We start from the raw sequence: 19091 nt of genomic DNA, 5'->3' as shown, positions 1-19091 counted from the left end.
GCATGCACAGTATTGGCTGCATGAACTGTGCCTGCTGTGAGCCCAGAGACAAGGTCATTAAGAAGTTTGTAATAGGAAACAGTGGAGACCGCAGCCTTCAGAGACATTTCCATAGCAAGTGCCTTAGCACATGTGCTTCCTAACTGTATGTGATGTCACATTATTGTGTGAGTTGTGCTATTCACAGCAAGGTTGTCAGGATCCAGTTACGTGAAGCCCAGAAGGTCCAAACCTTCCCATCCTGTTTTAGACCTACAGGTACTGTCCCACAACCATCTCTAAAGCCTAAGCAAAGATTAGAAGCTGAAAGAAAACAAACCAGAAAAAATGGAAATTGTTCTTTAAAATCAAAAGAAAGGAACAAGTTGCATAAGAAATTCAAATGTGCTGTGCAGTATTATTGATAAATATTTCAATAATTGACTGAAAATTAATATGGTTAAACAAGCACATTTAAATTTGGAAATTGTCTATGCTCCCAAATTGGAAAACAAGTACTTGTCTGCAGACTGGTGGATATGCATATTAATGAGAATTATACAAAAGAGACATTGAAATTGACCTTCAAATTTTCAACTATTATTATTATGACCCAAATATAAAATGATATTGAAAATAACTCTAAAACACCTTTAATTCTAGATCAATGGTACTGCCAGGAAAGAACCCAAAATGGATTGAGAAGAACTTCTGGAATGTGAACTTCTGATATTTGTGGTGTTATCAGATGGTAAGATCGTAAGATAATACCATAAATATGCTGGTCTGTCTTTTGGTACTTATACGAATCCTTAATGTGAAAAATAGTGGAAGCTATTCAAACAGAACAATAGGGTGTTGTTGGGTAATTTAAAAATTAGAAAAGATACTGTACACATATTCTTTTTTTAAATCTGAAAAACCACATAATAATGCAGTTTCAAGGTGGAAGAAAATCAAATTAATAACTTGTGACAAACAGATATTTCTAGATGAAAGTGAATAGAATGTAAAGAAATTACTAATGAAGATCCAAGACTATAGATGAGTACTGATTCAAAAATGGAACAAAGAAAATAAAATCCTCACAACTGATCCAATAAGCAGCATCCTAATAGTTTGACCATAATTTTAAATCAAGATTTGTATTTTATGTAAAAGGGACTCAGGGAAAAAGCTACTGTATACAAACATTCCTGGGGTGAGGTCCAGGTAGTATGGCAGGGGAAAGACCATACCTAGGGATACATATGGAAGCCAACTAAATAGGGAGCAAAAAGAAAAAAGAGACATGGGTAGCAGGAGAACAGGGCACTAACCCACCCAAGGGGAGAGTATTGTTTATATCTACACAGGGAAAGAGGGACCAGACTTCAACTCGGTTCTCCATTATGTGAACACAACATAATGGCATGAAACCGGGAACCAAGAGAGGTTAGAGGGGCTGACTCCAATCCCGACTACATGGACAGTCTCCCCTCCCCGAGAAGAATTTACTTTAGAGGACCGCACTGAAGCTACAGTTCAGGGAGAGGGGCATGTCTGATCGGAGCACAAAAGGAGCAAATGAAGGGTGAGGAAGAGAGAGTGGAGCCCATGCTGGCCCACCAAGCCCTGAGGATGATATTCCAGCTCAGAGCAGCCAATGCGCAGAGAGGACCATAGGGCCGGCCCCACTAAAAGGCATGACATCCCTTACTGATCCACAGCACTATGGGGGACAACACTGGAGACAGTGTGAGAATTGTGCCCAATCTGACCCCACCACACCGAGGCAAAACACTGAAGGCATGCAACAGAACAGCAAAGGGAGCAGAGCAATGCAGTCCCAAAGGAATATCAAAAATAGACTTTGGGGCCAGGGAGTGGCACCCCATTAGACTCCACCAGAAAATATTCCTAAAGGTCAACAAACAGACTTTGAACTATGTACAGCAGTAGTTCTCAACCTTTCTAATGCCACACCCCGCTAATACAGTTTCTCATGTTGTGGTGACCCCCCAACCATAAAATTATTTTTGTTGCTACTTCATAACTGTAACTTTGCTATTGTTATGAATCAAGCAACCCCTGGGAAAGGGTACCTGACCTCCCAAAGGGGTCACAACACACAAGTTCAGAACTGCTGATTTATAGGTTTTTCTTTTTGTTGTTTTGTTTCTTTTGTTGCTTTGTTTTGCTCTTTTTTTTGGGGGGGGGGGTGCATATTATCTTCTCTGCAGGTCTATCTAGATAAGATAGGCAGGACAAACAATCTGGAGGTAAAAACTACGGGACTGAGAATTCCAGGGGTAAATGGAAGAGGGGAAGGTGGGGGAAAGGAAATGGGTGTTAAGAAAGCCAGGGGCAATGGAACAACAAGTGATCCAAAATCAATGGCGAGTAGTGGGTGGGAGGCCAGGTAGGGTTTGATCAAGGGCAATATAACTAAGAGGAATTACTGAAACCCAAATGAAGGCTGAGAATGAGAGTAGGACAAAAGGAAAGGAAAAGGAAATAGATGAAAGAACTAGGAGGCAAAGGATATTTATAGAGGTCTAAATACAGGCATGTACATATGTAAATACATTTATATATGATGATGTACACATATAGGTTTAGTATTAAAGTAGCAGATGGACATTGGGCCTCTACTCAAATACTCCCTCAATGCCAGAACACTTTGTACTATTAAACTGGCATTCCATGATGCTCACCTTCCTGATAGAATCAGTGAAGAAAAAGCGGGTGCATAGCAAATGTGGTAATGAAAGCTGAAGATGCCCGGCTATCAAAAGATACAGCATCTGGGGTCTTAAAGACTTGAAGATAAACAAGCTACCATCTATCTCAGAAGCAATAAAGACCAAATGGAGGAAGCACATCAGCCTTTGTGATCATGAGGTGTCAATGGGATCAGGTATCAGGCATCAAAGAACAAAAAATCTTATTGTGAATGAGGGGGAGCTTGGAGTTGAGACCCAAGACCCGTCTATAGGCAACTGGACATCCCCTTACAGAAGGGTTGTGGGGATGTAACCAGCCAGTCAGTGTGCAGTATACCAATGAAGAAACATACAACTTTCCTCTAGCTCTTTATTCTTCCTCTCCCCTACTACCATGATGATCCCAGTTCTGCCTTAAAAATCCGGCTAGACCAGAGGATGTACACTGGTACAGATAAGAACTGGAAACGGAATCCAGGAGAGATAAACCCCTCAGGATGAATAATGAGAGTAGCAATATCAGGCGGGTAAGGTGGGGAAGAAAGGGGGAACCAATCACAAGGATCTACATATAACTCCCTCCCTGGTGCATGGGACAGTATAAGACATGAAATATAATAATTTATAAATTATCAAGGGCTCATGGGGATAGGGAGAGGGACAAAAAATGAGCTGATACCAAGGGCTCAAGTGGAAAGAAAATGTTTTGTGAATGATGATGGTGACAAATGTAAAATGTGCTTGACACAATGGAGGTATCTATGGATTGTGATGAGTTGTATGAGGCCCCAATAAAATGATTTTTTTAAAAGTTTTTTATTTTATTTGGATCCATAATCCTTGGCAACACTGTCAAGAAACCAAAACACATAATTTATTGGAGAAATCTTCTGGAAAGGACCCACTTAAAGTGTTGAAATCAACAATGCCATTTTGGGTCTGAGGGGTGCTTGGCTCAAGCCAGACCATGGTATATTCATTACAACATATCCACTTTTAAAAAAAATGGACAATGAGTAAAACTATACATTAATTTCTTTTAGTTTTTTGTTATTTGTGCAGAATATTGAATACACCACAGACAGGAAGAAGTATAAACAAATCTATCTTGGAAGGAGCACTAATGAAACATTTGGCTGCTAACTTCTCAGTCAGTAGTTTGAAACTTCCAGGCACATCACTGCAGGAAAATAAGGCTTTCGATTCCAACACATAGTTCTAGTGTAAGAAACTACAGGGACAGCTCTACCTTCCCCTTTTTGGTTGTTATGAGTTGTTGTCCTCTCTATCGCAGTGAGTTTGTATTTTTTGTTTTTTGTCTCTGAAGAAGTACAGGAAAAATGTTATTAAAAAGCAAAGATGTTAGGCATCATTCCCTTACATAGGACATATCACAGGAATGGAATAGTCCAGAAAAAGGACATGATTGGTTTTTGACAAAAAATAAAACCACCTTCAATGGCCGTATTTTAACAATAGGGTGTATTTTAACAACACGGGGGCTAATTATGTCAGGCATTGTGGAGATAATGAAAGACTAGGCAGGATTTCCTTCTGCTGTGCAAAGGATCATTGTGAGTGAGGAGTGGTTTACCATCAATACAAAATAATTCCCACATATTGACCAACTGGATACATTGTCATCAGATTCATTCTTTTAATGAAGCCATGAAAGGATTAAATTTCTAATCCGTGAAAGAGCTCAATCTTCCATTTTTAGAAATCTATACAAAATGTTTGACTGCACGAAGGGAATAAAGAAAACTGTAGGGTTGGAGAAATGGTGACACTGGACAACCTGATAATCCATGTCCTCTGGTAGAACTTTCTATCCAGACTCTACTCAGAAAGTTCTGTTGCCCGTCCCAATGAACCAAGTCTCAAACTGGGACATGAACACCTTACATAACCAACTCTAAGTCACATAAGGAAGATCATCAGTAATCCAGTGCATCATACCATATATACATTTCATAGCAATAGCTATCATGAAGCTTTATAAAGCCCAGTCTTCGTTCCCCTCCCCTGTCATGCTCTTACATTATAGTCAACCCTCAGGTAATGGACATAGTGTTCTCAAGAAGTCTTATCTAACCTTTATGTATATAATGAAAATATACCAGGGCTCTTTAATACTCACCATTTTGTAGCTCAAGCGTCCTGTAGTCAAATTATTGTATTCTCTAAATACAAGAAGCAGGAGTCTAGGGAGTTTGGAGTTAGCTGAATGAATTTAGTTCACAGACCAGCCAAATGCTGAAATCTTTTCTTCTGGTGCGTAAATGTGAAAGATCGTATTCCTAGATTTTTAGCTCCCTCAACTGGACAGTCTCTTTCTCTGGCAAGTCTGTGATCTGAAACATAGTAGTAGATAATGTTGAGTAAGGCATGTCAGTTTCTTGTCCTGCACTTCTTACCCTAAGTGGTGCCTCTTGGCCTCCAACCATGTTCCAATCTGAGTGTGTTTGCATTTAATACAGGACCCACTCTAAATTTAGGGCGCATACTTCTTCAGCTCCCCTTAGTTGATATTCATGTGAGACCAGGTATTTATTCATCTTAGAGAATGAATGGATTCCAGGTCTTCCCAAAATGAAAACTCAATCTGAAGTACTGTATAGACTTGGGAGTTAAATGTTTAGGTTGACGGTTGATCTTTATTGTTAAAGGTTGACCTAGAGCATTAAATCACACAGATAAATTTCATATCACCTTAGGTGATTTTTCAGGCACAACATCTGATTTCAGTCCAAGTCAATGAACTCATTGTGTCAATTGTTTTTGTGCCATAAAAACACTAGTATTGTACTTAAAAAATAATTTAGAAAAGTATGACATGTGATCGATGGTTTTGTTGCTGTTATTTCCTGCGCACAATTTCCAGTAACAGTTTTTAAAACCATTTTATTGGGGGGGTGGTCATACCACTCTTATCACAATCTATACATCCATCCATTATGTCAGGCACATTTGTATATTTGTTGCCATCATCATTCTCAAAACATTTGCTTTCTACTTAAGCCCTTGGCATCAGCTCTTCATTTTTCTCCTCCCTCCCTGCTCTCCCTTCCCTCATGAACCCTTGATAATTTATAAATTATTATTTTGTCACATCTTACACTGTCATCATCTTTCACTCACTTTTCTATTGTCCCATCCCTCAGGGAAGAGTTTATATGTAGATCCTTGTAAGTGGTTCCCCATTTAGAATGATTTCTTTCCATTTACGTTTTACTTTATTTTTTTGACGCATTATCTGAAAGTAACACAAACAACCTAACCTGGGAAGATTTATAAAGAAAATTCCCCCAATATTTTAATGATCATTTAACTAAAAAAAAGTATTTATATGTATTTTAAGTAGTTGTCACACACTTGTTCATGTTTCTTTCTTTCCCACTACATCATCCAGCTAATTGCTATACTTTTATTTCTTGATATCAATGTAAATGTTTCTCTCATCGTGACATTCCAACACATTGAGTTTTTCATCAAAGTTTGTCCTGCTCCAAGCCCCTTGCATCCCATGGATACTGTACAATATCTACACTGTGTGAACAAATGCACATGGTAGGGGGAGCCCATTTAGAAACCCATAGTAATAGAGTGTGATACCACAATAGAGTGTGGTAACCAGTGCAAGTTGTTTTAGAGGTGGACAACAAGAGATAAAAGGAAATAAGCAGGAAATACTAGAAGGGACTTGGTTAAGGCAGAGACAACCTTAACAAGAAAATAAGCCAAGAGGGAGGTGTATTTTCTATTCTCTAAGGCTCTTGTGTTTAAGGATGTCCAATGTTAAAGCTTTTGTGAAAGACGGCACACTACAGACAAGGTGTAGGTGTAGGTAGATTGATGATGCTAAGAGTCAAGGTGAATGAGGTAAGACTCTTAAAAGTACCTGAGATGAGGGAAGGTAATGGATGGTGTAGTCACTCTGTTCCTGGCTGGGGAGGGGAATTGAAAAGCCCTAGACTGTAGGCACAAGGTGGTTAGCAGCACGGTGGAACTGCAGTCTGAGGTCTTGTGACTAGCTCTCAGAAGGTTTCTGCAAGCCTGGAGTTATGACCACTTTTAGACAGCAGTTGAAGCAACATCAATATAGTTGAGAGGAATTACTATGAGGTAGAAGAAGGGCAAGCATGATGGTGGGGTAGGGAGGAAGGTAAAAGGAAACAGAGGAAAGATCTAGGAAGCAAAGCTATGGATAGTGGTATAAGCATAGGTCTGTACATATGTAAATACATTAATTCTTAAGAATAGAGGTCTTGACCTACATACATATATTTATAAGGACATACAATGAGATAGTAGATGGACTTTGGGACTCTGCTCAAGCCCTCGCTGAATGCAAGACCACTTTGTTCTAACAACCTGACCTTCTTTGATGCTCACCATACCAGCATGATCACTGAAGACAAAATGGGTGCATAAGCAAGTGTTGTGAAGAAGGAGGGTAGTGCCTGGCTATCAAAAGAGATACCACCTGGGATCTTAAGGGCTTGAAGTTTAAAAGTGGTCATCTAGTAGAGAACCATCGGGCCCACATGGAAGAAGCACACCATCCTGTGTGATCATGAGATAGGGTAATAGACTTCAGAAGATCACAAACAAGCAAAATAAAAACCACCATATTGTTGAGAATTAGGGGGGTTGTAGAGACCCCCAAATCCATCTGTAAACAATGGGACATTTCCTTACAGAAGGGTCACACCGAAGGGATGAAACAACCAGGGCACAGGATAGCACTGAAAAAACCCAAATATTATTCTGGTTCCTTGAGGCTTTCTCACACAACACTATCATGACTCCAGTTCTGCCTTTCCCTGCGGGCTAGACTGGAGCATGTGCGCACGTACAGAAAAGAGATGAGTTCGTGACATGGAATCCAGGAACAGGAATGGGGAGTATTGATACCAGTAGGGGAGAGAAAGGCAGGGATGGGAGGGGAATGAGGGGGAGCCAATCACAATGATGGACACATACCTACATACACATATCCCGGGGACAAAAACAGAAAACATGGGGGAAGCGAGAGAGCAGTCTGTGCAAGATATGAAAATAACAATAATTTAATATTTTTCAAGGGGTCACAGGAGTTGGGGGAGAGGAAGAGAGGGCAAAGGGGGAGCTTATAGCAAGGTATCAATGGAAAGTAAACGTTTAAAAATGAATGATGGCAACATATATACAAATATTCTTGATACAATTGAAGTATGGATTGTTACAATAGCCCACAATAAAATTATCTTTTAAAAAAGTACATGAGATGGATTAATGAAAGAGATGACTTTTCATCCATTCGGTCATCTTGGACTAGAGCATGGGTTTCAAGCTAAGTAATGTTGACAGATGGCAAACAACACAAACTGGGAGAGGGCTGATTGCCTTGGGTTCTAGGACATCTCATGCATAGTTTTGTTTTTTTAGGGAGAAGGGATAAGCTAGTGTCTGGGCTGGAGCTTGTGAATCATGCTTAACCAGGAACGTGGAGCGAAGAAAACAAAATGAGTGTGGTGGGGAGAGGCTATGCTTCAATAAAGGAGGGCAGCATTAGTCAGAATAGTTAGTTGGATATCGTTGACACCGCCCTTTTGCAATCCTCCAAGTGTTCCTGAAGGCAGAGGGGTGTGAGGTTGCAGTTATAAGATAAAGGGTGAGGGTTAGGGCCCCTCTAAAACTGATCTGCAAGTCATGCTAATAGATAGATGTACAATTTGTTTTAGACAGTCTTGTGCCCAGTCACCATGCATTTCTGGAATCTCAGCATCAACATTCCTCTAGGTCTTAAGGACAGCCTTCCATCTCAGGGCTCTGAGATGGTTTCAGTGAAAGGTGGTTTCAGTGAAAGGTGGGCTTCCAGGTCCCTCCTTGATTAATATTCTTAATCTAAGCTTGATTAAGTATTAACTTCTAGAAAGACTGCTAGCTTATGGAAAATTACAAAACAACTAAAAGGTGATAATAAGGTCAATAGATGCATTATACTGGATAAATCTTCCTAACAAGGCCTCTTTAGAGTGTTGAAGAGCAATGATGTTACTTTGAGGACTAGGTTTATCTGACCCAAACCATGGCATTGCCAATTACCGCATATGCATATGGAAGTTGGACATTGAATAAGGGAGAAATAAGAATCAATATGGTTAAATTGTAATGCATGGGCCTTCAGATAGACAAACAAATCTGTCTTGGCAGAAGTAAGGTCAGGGTCCTAGTTAGAGGTTAGGAGGTGAGAGTTCACATTAAATAATTTGGACACGTTGTCAAAAGTGACCAGTCCTTGGAGAATGATATTTTGTTTGGTAAAGGGGCAGTGAAAAATAGGAATCCCTCAATTAAATGGATTGATACAGTGACTGAAGCAATAGGTTCATCCTAAATTGTTAGGATGGTGCAGGGGTTAGCAGTGTTTCATACCCTTGTGCACAGGGTCCCTGTAAGATGGAATGGACTCAATCAGAACCTTCAACAACAAGAGCCTCAGAAATTACTAATCAACACCCAAGGCATGCACAAAATGCTAAATAGGTATGTTTACAAAAGTTATTTCCATGGTATCAAATGCCCAAAAACTCAGGAGACATTCGCTAGAATTTAAGCTCTAGTTAAAAAGAAGGAATGGGCCCTGCCCACTCACTGCCTTCTTCCCTCTGCCTTCCTTCCCCGCTGTGGGATGCCTCCTCATACAGGCCGGAGCCCAGAGCCATGGCCTTGGGCGACACCCTCTACAACGCCATGGACGGCTCAGAGATGCTGGCCGAGATCATGGAGCTGCATGAGATCGAGGTGGAGACCAACCCAGTGGAGACCATTGAGACCATGGTGGTGGGTGAGGAGGACAAGGACGGGGGGCGACCACAGTGGCGGGGGTGGCCATGGGCACGCCAGCTACCACCACCACCACCACCACCACCGCCCATTGTGGGAAGCCGCAGCTCTCGCGAGATGTGGGAAGCCACAGCTCTCGCGATGTGGGAAGCAGCAGCTCTCGCCGCCATTACAAGATGGCGCCGGGCAGTCAGGGCGGTGGCCCAACTAAGTGGTAAACAACCACTTAGCGCATGCGCGCTGCTGAGATGACGTAGTCATAACTCCACCTTGGAGTATGCAAACGAAGGTTCTGGCGAACTCACCAATCAATGCATGAGGTTTTGGCGAATGCACCAATCAAGGCACAGCATGTCCCCATAGAGCATATATAAGCAGCAGTAGTTTGGCGTTTCGGGGTCTTTTACCGCATTATGAAAAATTAAACGCCTATGGAAGAATCCTGTTGTGGCGCGTCTTTTCTTGCTGGCGAGACCTGGCGCGCGACAAGTGGTGCCGAAACCCGGAAATTTACGATCATCTAAGGCACGAGCGGAGACCCCCTGTTACCAGGGAGGATTCAGAACCACACGGCGTGAATTATAAAGGTAAGTTCTGAGAGACATGAGCCTGAATGATTGCTAAAGCCGCAAACTGTTGTATGCGTTCTAATACTTCCCCTTTCGGTTTCAACGGCGGACAGCCTGCCGCTTCTTATTTTGCACATAAATCGGTTGTAAATAAACCCGTGTGAACCTGTGTGTTAAATCCTTGTATACATAAGAAGGGAATATGGGGAACGCAGCAATAAAGACCATGGTTACAGCGCTTGATGCTTTATTAAGGAAGAGAGGATTAAAAATTTCAGAGGCGACGCTGCTTAAGTTTGTAAAAAATGTGGATGAGATAGCACCGTGGTTTGTATCTACAGGTTCTCTAACTCTAGCGAGTTGGAATAAACTGGGATGGGATGTAGACCAAGCGGCAAAAGAAGGGAAATTGAAATCGGGAACTAGACCCATCTGGAAGTTAATAAAAGCGTGTATTGAGGATAAAGAGTGTAGACAGCCATTACAACAGGGACAGCAGGCTTTGGAGGACGTTCAGGAAAGCATGTCAGAAACAGAACGGGACGAGTCCAAAGAGGCTCGGGGCGAGTCCAAAGAGACTCGGGGCGAGTCCAAAGAGACTCGGGGCGAGTCCAAGGAGACTCGGGAAAGGCATGCCAAAACAGAAGAAACTGCGCAGGTAGAATTAGGGGAGGAAGTTGATCAACAGAAGAAGAGCCATACCCGCCATTCAGAACCTTTATATCCGTGGCGAGAAAAGAACCGTACCCGCCATTCGGAGCCTTTATATCCGTGGCGAGAACTAGACCGTGCCCGCCATTCAGAGCCTTTAAATCCACGGCGAGAACTAGAACTCTTGGAAATATCAGAGGAGGAGGAGGAGCAGTTAGAGGAGATAGCTGCTCGCTATGAGGAGGGTCGGTATGACGCATTACAGGCAGCCGAAAGAGGGCGGTATAGTGCTCTGTGGAACACAGCTGTGCGCCCATCGGCACCACCTCCTTATAAGGAAGAAAAGCAGAAAGGGTGTGGCTATTCCTTTTGTCCACCCAATATCCGTAGAGCAATTCAACAAATGTATCCAGTATTTGAGGATCAGAACAACGCTCGTTATCATACACCCGTAGAACACAAGCAAGTAAAGGACTTAGCTGAAGTGGTAAGAGCTTATGGAGTAAGTGCAAATTATACTCAATCTTTAATTGAAAGGCTTGCAGGCCATGCTATGACTCCTGCCGATTGGACATTTGTAACAAAAGCAGTATTGACTACAGGACAATACTTGGAATGGAAATCTTTATGGCAGGATTTATTAACAGCCCAGGCTAGGGAAAATGCTGTAGCAGGGCAGCCAGCATGGGATTTTGAAATGCTTACAGGCCAAGGAAGATGGGTTAATAATCAGACAGTATATCCATTGCAAGTATATCAGCAAATAAATTCTGCTGCAAGCAAGGCATGGAAAACTTTACCTAATAAAGGAGAAGTTAGGGGCAACTTAACAAAAATTATACAAGGACCTACCGAACCTTTTTCAGATTTTGTGGCACGAATGTTGGAGGCAGCAGGAAAAATTTTTGGAGATCAAGATACAGCTATGCCTCTCATTGAGCAATTAGTCTTTGAGCAGTGTACTAAAGAATGTAGAGCAGTTATTACGCCATGGAAGTCCAAAGGATTGCAGGCATGGATGAAGGCTTGCAGGGAAGTTGGTGGTCCTTTGACTAATGCAGGACTGGCTGCTGCAGTAATGGCAGCCCAAAAAAAGAGGCCCATTAAGATGCTTTCAGTGTGGTAAGGAAGGACATATTAAAAAACATTGCCCTACTGGCATCGTGAGCCAAACTGGGACAGGGCTCAAAAGGACCCCGGGTGTTTGTCCTCAGTGTGGAAAAGGTAGACATTTGGCCAATGAGTGCAGATATGTAAAAGATAGCAGGGGATGCCCCCTAGAGCAATATTACCAGGAGCCAAAAAACGGAAAGCGGGGCCCTCGTCCCCAGGACCCGCAAATGTATGGGGCAATCCAGGAGGACGGCCTCTTCCCACTGGGGAGGCCACTCCCAAAAGGGCCACTGCGGGATCCGCAGGGGTGGACCTCAGTGCCACCACCAGAGCAGTACTAACGCCACAGCAGGGATGCCAGCCCATTCCTACGGATTTTTATGGTCCCCTTCCAGAAGGCACCGTGGGCTTGCTGCTTGGCAGGTCATCTACCACCTTAAAAGGCTTAATTGTACACCCAGGAGTCATTGATCAGGATTTTACAGGACAAGTAAAGGCGATGTGCTCCTCTCCACGGGGCATATATGCCATCTCACCTGGAGACCATATAGCGCAGCTCTTGGTATTGCCTAGTGAGCATGCACTGTTTCCAAGTACCAAAATTAGTAGGGAAAAAAGGAGTTTTGGATCATCAGGAGAAGCTGGAGCTTTCTTTTCAGTGCAGTTGGATCAACGCCCAACTTTGACACTGAATATTGAAGGAAAAAACTTTGAAGGTTTACTAGACACAGGGGCAGATAAAAGCATTATATCCACCAAATGGTGGCCTTCCTGCTGGCCAGTAACACAATCTTCACAGTCTCTACAAGGACTCGGGTATGCATCCATGCCTATGATAAGCACCAGGCGGTTGCACTGGAAGGCTGAGGAGGGACAATCAGGCCAATTCCAACCATATGTCCTTCCCTTACCCATAAATTTGTGGGGAAGAGATATATTGACAGACCTAGGATTAGTACTAACTAATGATTACTCACCTATAAGTCGAGAACTTATGCAAAAAATGGGATGTGTACCGGGAAAGGGAGTAGGGAAACACCTGCAGGGTTGTCCTGAACCAATAGAAGTAGCAGTGAAGAAAGATCGTACAGGTCTGGGTTTTTCCTAGGGGCCACTGCGGAGCCGCTACCCATTCCATGGCTCTCAGCAGAACCAGTTTGGGTACCACAGTGGCCGCTTCCAGTAGAAAAATTAATTGCGGCACAAAAGTTAGTTAAAGAACAGCTAGAACTAGGACATTTAGAACCATGTGTCACCTTGGAACACACCCATATTTGTCATTAAGAAAAAATCAGGGAAGTGGAGATTGTTGCATGATTTAAGAGCTATCAATGCCCAAATGTCACTCATGGGTCCTGTACAGAAAGGCCTTCCCTTGTTATCTGCAATACCTAAAGGATGGACTGTCAGTATAATAGACATTAAGGATTGTTTTTTCTCCATTCCTTTGCATGAGAAAGATAAGGAAAGATTTGCTTTTACTCTACCCTCCATTAATCATGAAGAACCTGATAAATGTTATCAGTGGCGAGTTTTGCCACAGAGAATGGCTAATAGTCCTACTATGTGTCAGTTATTTGTGGACCACGCTTTAGCACCTGTCAGAGAAAAATTTGGTCAGTTAAAAATTTACCATTACATGGATGACATATTAATAACTGGAGAAGAGCTAGATGTGCAGCAGGGATACAGTGAGGTAGTTAAGGAATTAGAATTTCATCAGTTAGCAATAGCACCAGATAAGGTTCAACAATCTTCAATTGGACAGTTTTTAGGAGCCACAATAAGCCCAGGCCATATAACGCCTCAAAAATTGACTATATGGAAGGATCAGCTAAAGACATTAAATGATTTTCAAAAGTTGCTAGGAGATATCAATTGGCTCCGCCCATATTTAAAGATATCCACTGTTGACCTTAAGCCATTGTTCAATATCTTGGAAGGAGAAAGCCATATTACTTCTCCTCGAGAAATCACTCCTCAAGCTCAAAAAGTATTAGAACAAGTTGAAAAGGCCATTTCTGAAGCGCAGTTAGATAGAATAGACATAAAATCTCCTTTTCAATTGTGCATTTTAAAAACTGCCTGTGCGCCTACTGCAGTCTTGTGGCAGACTGGACCTTTGTTGTGGATCCATGCCCACCCTTCACCTTCAAAAACTATTGAACACTACCCTTCTATGGTAGCCATAATGGCCCTAAAGGGTGTTAAGACAGCTATCATGCATTTTGGAAAAAAACCTAGCAGCGTCATTGTCCCATATACTAATGAGCAAGTATCTACATTGTGTAGATGAGTGGGCAATCTTTAAATGCCGTTTTAATGGACTAATAGACAACCATTATCCTAAACATTCCTTGTTGCAATTTGTGACTGCTCATCCAGTAATTTTTCCCCGTGTCACTGTTAACAACCCCATTAAGGAAGCTTTAGACATTTATACAGATGGCTCTAAAACAGGTAAAGGATGTTATGTAATAAATGATCAAGTGACTACATTGCAATTTTTAGCTAATGCACCTCAATTAGTAGAATGTTTGGTGGTTTTAGAAGTTTTTAAGAAATTCACGGAACCAATTAACATCATATCTGACTCCCATTATGTAGTCAACGCAGTATCTAAGCTGGAAATTGCTGGCTACATTAAGCAATCCAGTAAGGTAGCAGACATCTTTTCTCAAATTAGAGAATGTATTTTGCAACGAAAACACCCATTTTATATTCAGCATATACGTAATCATAGCTTGCTTCCAGGGCCCATGGTAAAAGGTAATAATTTGGCTGATCAAGCTACAAGAGCTTTTCCTGTGTTAACTAAACCCCACTTTGAACTTGCTAAAGACTTTCATGAGCTATATCATGTGCCTGCTGCCACCCTACGCATTAAGTTTCCAATTACTCGCGCAGAGGCTCGCACTATTGTGTTGCAGTGCGCCAAGTGTGCAGAATTTATTTCTAAACCCTCGGTTGGGGTAAACCCTCGAGGCGTCCGTCCTCTCGACATCTGGCAAATGGATGTTACTCACGTATCTGCTTTTGGAAAGTTGCAGTACGTGCATGTGTCAGTGGACACCAGTTCTGGCATTGTACATGCAACACCCCTAACAGGGAAAAATCCAGCCAGGTAATTCAACACTGCTTAGAAGCCTGGAGTGCATGGGGCAAGCCCACCATATTAAAAACGGATAATGGGCCTGCATACACTTCTACCAAGTTCCAACAGTTTTGCTTGCAAATGCAAGTAAAACACCTCACGGGCTTGCCGTATAATCCCCAACAGCAAGGAATTGTGGAACGGTGTCATTGTACTTTAAAACAATATTTATTAAAACAAAAAGGGGGAATAGAGGCCGTGACGGTCACTACCCCTAGAATGGCCTTATCTTTAACTCTTTTTACTCTAAATTTTTAAAATCTGGATGAGAAAGGCCAATCAGCTGCAGACAGACATGGACAATGGCCAAAGCCACCAAAGGAAATGGCCCGATGGAAAAATGTCCTAGACAACAAATGGTATGGCCCGGACCCCATATTAATCAGGTCCAGGGGAGCAATTTGTGTTTTTCCACAGAAAGAAGAAAACCCCATCTGGGTGCCAGAGAGACTGGTGAGACTAATTAAGGAGGATGAAGATCGTGGGAGCAGGAAGAATGAAGAAGACGATGATCAACCTAATAATGTTGCTGATACTGATGGTAATATGGACCCCAATAGTTAAAGGAGTTTTTTTATGGGCCATAGCTAAAACTTGGCCTGTACCTATTCCCATACACTCGAATGCGTCAGTATTACCCTTATTCTTATCAACGCAATGTGATTTGGGAATACCATGTATTACACCTAGAGGGGAGCCTCCTAAAGTATATAATGCAAGTAATTTTACATTGGCATATAGTTTGTGTTTTACCACCATTAATACTAGTGCACCTTGTATATATATAAGAAATGGATCTTCAGTCAATTGGGTGGATCCTTCTGGAGACTGTGCAGTTAATAATGTTATATCCACCCTTATGAAAGTTGCACAAGGTGTCACAGGTGGTAATGGTACCTCTGAGAAAAGAAAAGCGATAAATATTACAACACTCAGGTGATTCGTGAAGGACCCAGGCCCTCTGGGCCCATTAATGGATCAGTAGCGCCACCTAATGTAACCAGACGTGCCATATTACCTAGTTGCTCACCTGAAAAAAGTTTTCCGCCTTCTTTTACTCAATGTCAGTCTCCAAATTATCGGAACAAACCTATTATACCAGGTTTTGATATGACTCCAGCTTTAAGTAAAGCAAAATGGAATAGTAATACTAATACCACTGGTCCTGATAATACCTGGCCATGGTATGAATGGATGGTGTATAATCAACGAGGAGCATCTACTATAGTGACTCCCTTTGCAAGAATGTATGGGATTAATGACACCTTATATAATGTCACCGGCGTATACAATACCACTACAAATCGGCTGAAAGTAAATACTATGGTTAATATATCAAGAGTGCAATTTCAGCCATCACCTGTTTGTGTCCAGCCTCCATTTTTCTTTCTGTTAACATTCAACATTAGTCATGCAAATGATACATTTTGGGAAGCTTCATGTAATAGCTTTAGCAGTCAGTGTTGGCTTGCTGAATGTTGGAATGGCTCTGAGCCATTTGCTTTGATAGTAAAGATTCCTACTATGATACCCGTACCGGTTGAAGCAGATCCTAATACTTTTCCTATTGCTACACTCTATAGATATAAAAGAGATTTTGGCATTACTGCAGCGATTATTACAGCTATTACTATCTCAGCTGCAGCAGCGGTTACAGCAGGATTGGCCAAGTCTAATCAAGTAATGACAGCAAATGTCATTAACAATATTACGCAATCTACATCAGAAGCTTTATCTACAGTCCATGAGATGGATGCTCGATTAATGTCTGGTTTACTGTTAGTGAACCAGAGAGTTGATCTATTACAACAACAAGTGGATACTCTTACGAGTATGGTGCAATTAAGTTGTGTTTCTTCAACACCTAATTTGTGCATAACACCTTTAAAATTCTTGAATGAGCCTTCTTTTAGCAGCAAGAATATATCCCAGTACCTTACAGGACAATGGACAGCTGAACTGGAAGAACTTCAAGAACAACTCCGGATGCAGATTACGACTCTTAATGGCACAAGAATGAAACCCATAACTGTTGGAGATTTTACTTCTTGGCTTTCTACTGCCTTTTCCTACTTTAAAGAGTGGGTGGGGGTGTTTACATTTGCTGCAATAATGTGCTGTGGAGGAGTGTTGTTGCTATGGTTGCTCTGCAAACTTAAAGCTCAGCAAAAACGTGACAAAGTCATCATCATGCAGGCGCTTTTAGCGATTGAGCGCGGTGGTTCCCATGATCTTTGGCTTTTTTTGTTAAGAGAAAACTAACCCCCATAAGTTGTCAACTCTTGCACCCCAAGGGAATTGTCCCATTGCACTGGGAAGAGTGACAGAAATTGGATCTTGGTCAGCCCTTGCACCATGTGGAGCTTTGCTCATTGCACACATCAGGGTGACCAGATTTGGGTTTTTATATCCATCTTGATCTCCTGGGGCTGCTGGAGGCTCCAGGATGGATCAATGGACTTTATATCCATCTTGATCTTCTGGAGCTGCTGGAGGCTCCGGGATTGATCGATGGATTAGGCTTAAAATAAAAAAGAAAGGAGGAGATGTGGGAAGCCGCAGCTCTCGCGAGATGTGGGAAACCACAGCTCTCGCGATGTGGGAAGCAGCAGCTCTCGCTGCCATTACAAGATGGCGCCGGGCAGTCAGGGCGGTGGCCCAACTAAGTGGTAAACAACCACTTAGCGCATGCGCGCTGCTGAGATGACGTAGTCATAACTCCACCTTGGAGTATGCAAACGAAGGTTCTGGCGAACTCACCAATCAATGCATGAGGTTTTGGCGAATGCACCAATCAAGGCACAGCACGTCCCCATAGAACATATATAAGCAGCAGTAGTTTGGGGTTTCGGGGTCTTTTACCGCATTATGAAAAATTAAACGCCTATGGAAGAATCCTGTTGTGGCGCGTCTTTTCTTGCTGGCGAGACCTGGCGCTTGACAGCCCATGATCGCACTATGGCCGCAGGTCGCTAAGGTCACAGGTCACTGACGACCTGAGCCAGGTGCACCACCACCAGGAGGCGATCCTGGTGCAGACGTGTGAGTTGGTGGTGGGCGCAGAGGAAGGCTTCGAGGGCCAGATTCCAATCCCAGTTCCAGCGCTGGCCAGCGTTGGCAACGAGGACGATGAGGACTACATCGAGCAGACCTGGTCACCGTGGAGGCGGCAGCAGCGACAGCTCTCGTCGGGCGGCGGGGGCGATGCGGGCAACAAGAAGTGGGAGCAGAAGCAGGTGCGGATCATTCAAGATGCTGGACGACTCGTTCTCCGTCACCCTATGGTAGTCAGATGAAAAAAGGTCTTGACCATGAGACTGGTTGGGGAGCAGATCATTGGGGAGAACTCCCCTCCTGACAACTCGGAGTACATGATGGGAAAGATGCTCCCGCCTGGAGGGATCCCTGGCATCTACCTCTTGGACCCCAAACTGCTGGCAGAATTTGCCAGAATGAAGCCAAGAAAAATTCAAGAAGCTGATGCTCAGAGAACAATAGCTTGCCCTCACAAAGGCTGCCTGAAGGTGCTCAGGGGCAACTCAGCCAGGAGGAAGCACCTGCACACCCAGGGCCCCACGTCCACGTCTGTGCCGAGTGTGGCAAGGCTTTTGTCAAGAGCTCAAAGCCAGACAACACCAATTGCTTCGTACTAGAGACAAACCTTTTTAGTGCACGTTGGAAGGCTGTGCGAAGCGTTTTTCCCTGGACTTCAGTTTGTGCACAGACGTGCAGATCCACACGGGAGACAGGTCCTAGGTGAACAAGAAGTTTGCTGAGTCGACTAACCTGAAATATCACATCTTAATACACGCCAAGGCCAAAAACAACCAGTGAGACACCATGAGAAGGAAGCTCCTTCTCAGCCCCAGAAGCCTCTTCCAGAAGTGACTGGAAGACAACGTGCCTCTCCTTTGTATGTTGTTTCTAGGAAAGAATTTTAAAAATGAATCCTACACACCTAAGGGACATGTTTTGATAAAGTAGTAAAAATTAAAAAAAAATAAACCAAGCCTTATTAAGATGACATTGCTAAGATACTCTATCTTGCTATCTAATCATGTTTCAAAAACACAGTGTTTTTGTAAAGTG

The 19091-nt window shown here is 42.7% G+C and overlaps 1 pseudogene; it reads left to right on the top strand.

Annotated features, from left to right (window-relative positions):
• Window positions 1–9392: 9392 nt before the first annotated feature.
• LOC142427657 (transcriptional repressor protein YY1 pseudogene) lies at window positions 9393–18836 on the top strand (annotated as a pseudogene).
• Window positions 18837–19091: the final 255 nt, after the last annotated feature.

Source organism: Tenrec ecaudatus, chromosome 15, assembly GCF_050624435.1.
Source record: "Tenrec ecaudatus isolate mTenEca1 chromosome 15, mTenEca1.hap1, whole genome shotgun sequence".
Taxonomy (NCBI): Eukaryota; Metazoa; Chordata; class Mammalia; order Afrosoricida; family Tenrecidae; genus Tenrec; species Tenrec ecaudatus.
This window is presented reverse-complemented; position numbering and strand designations above follow the sequence as displayed.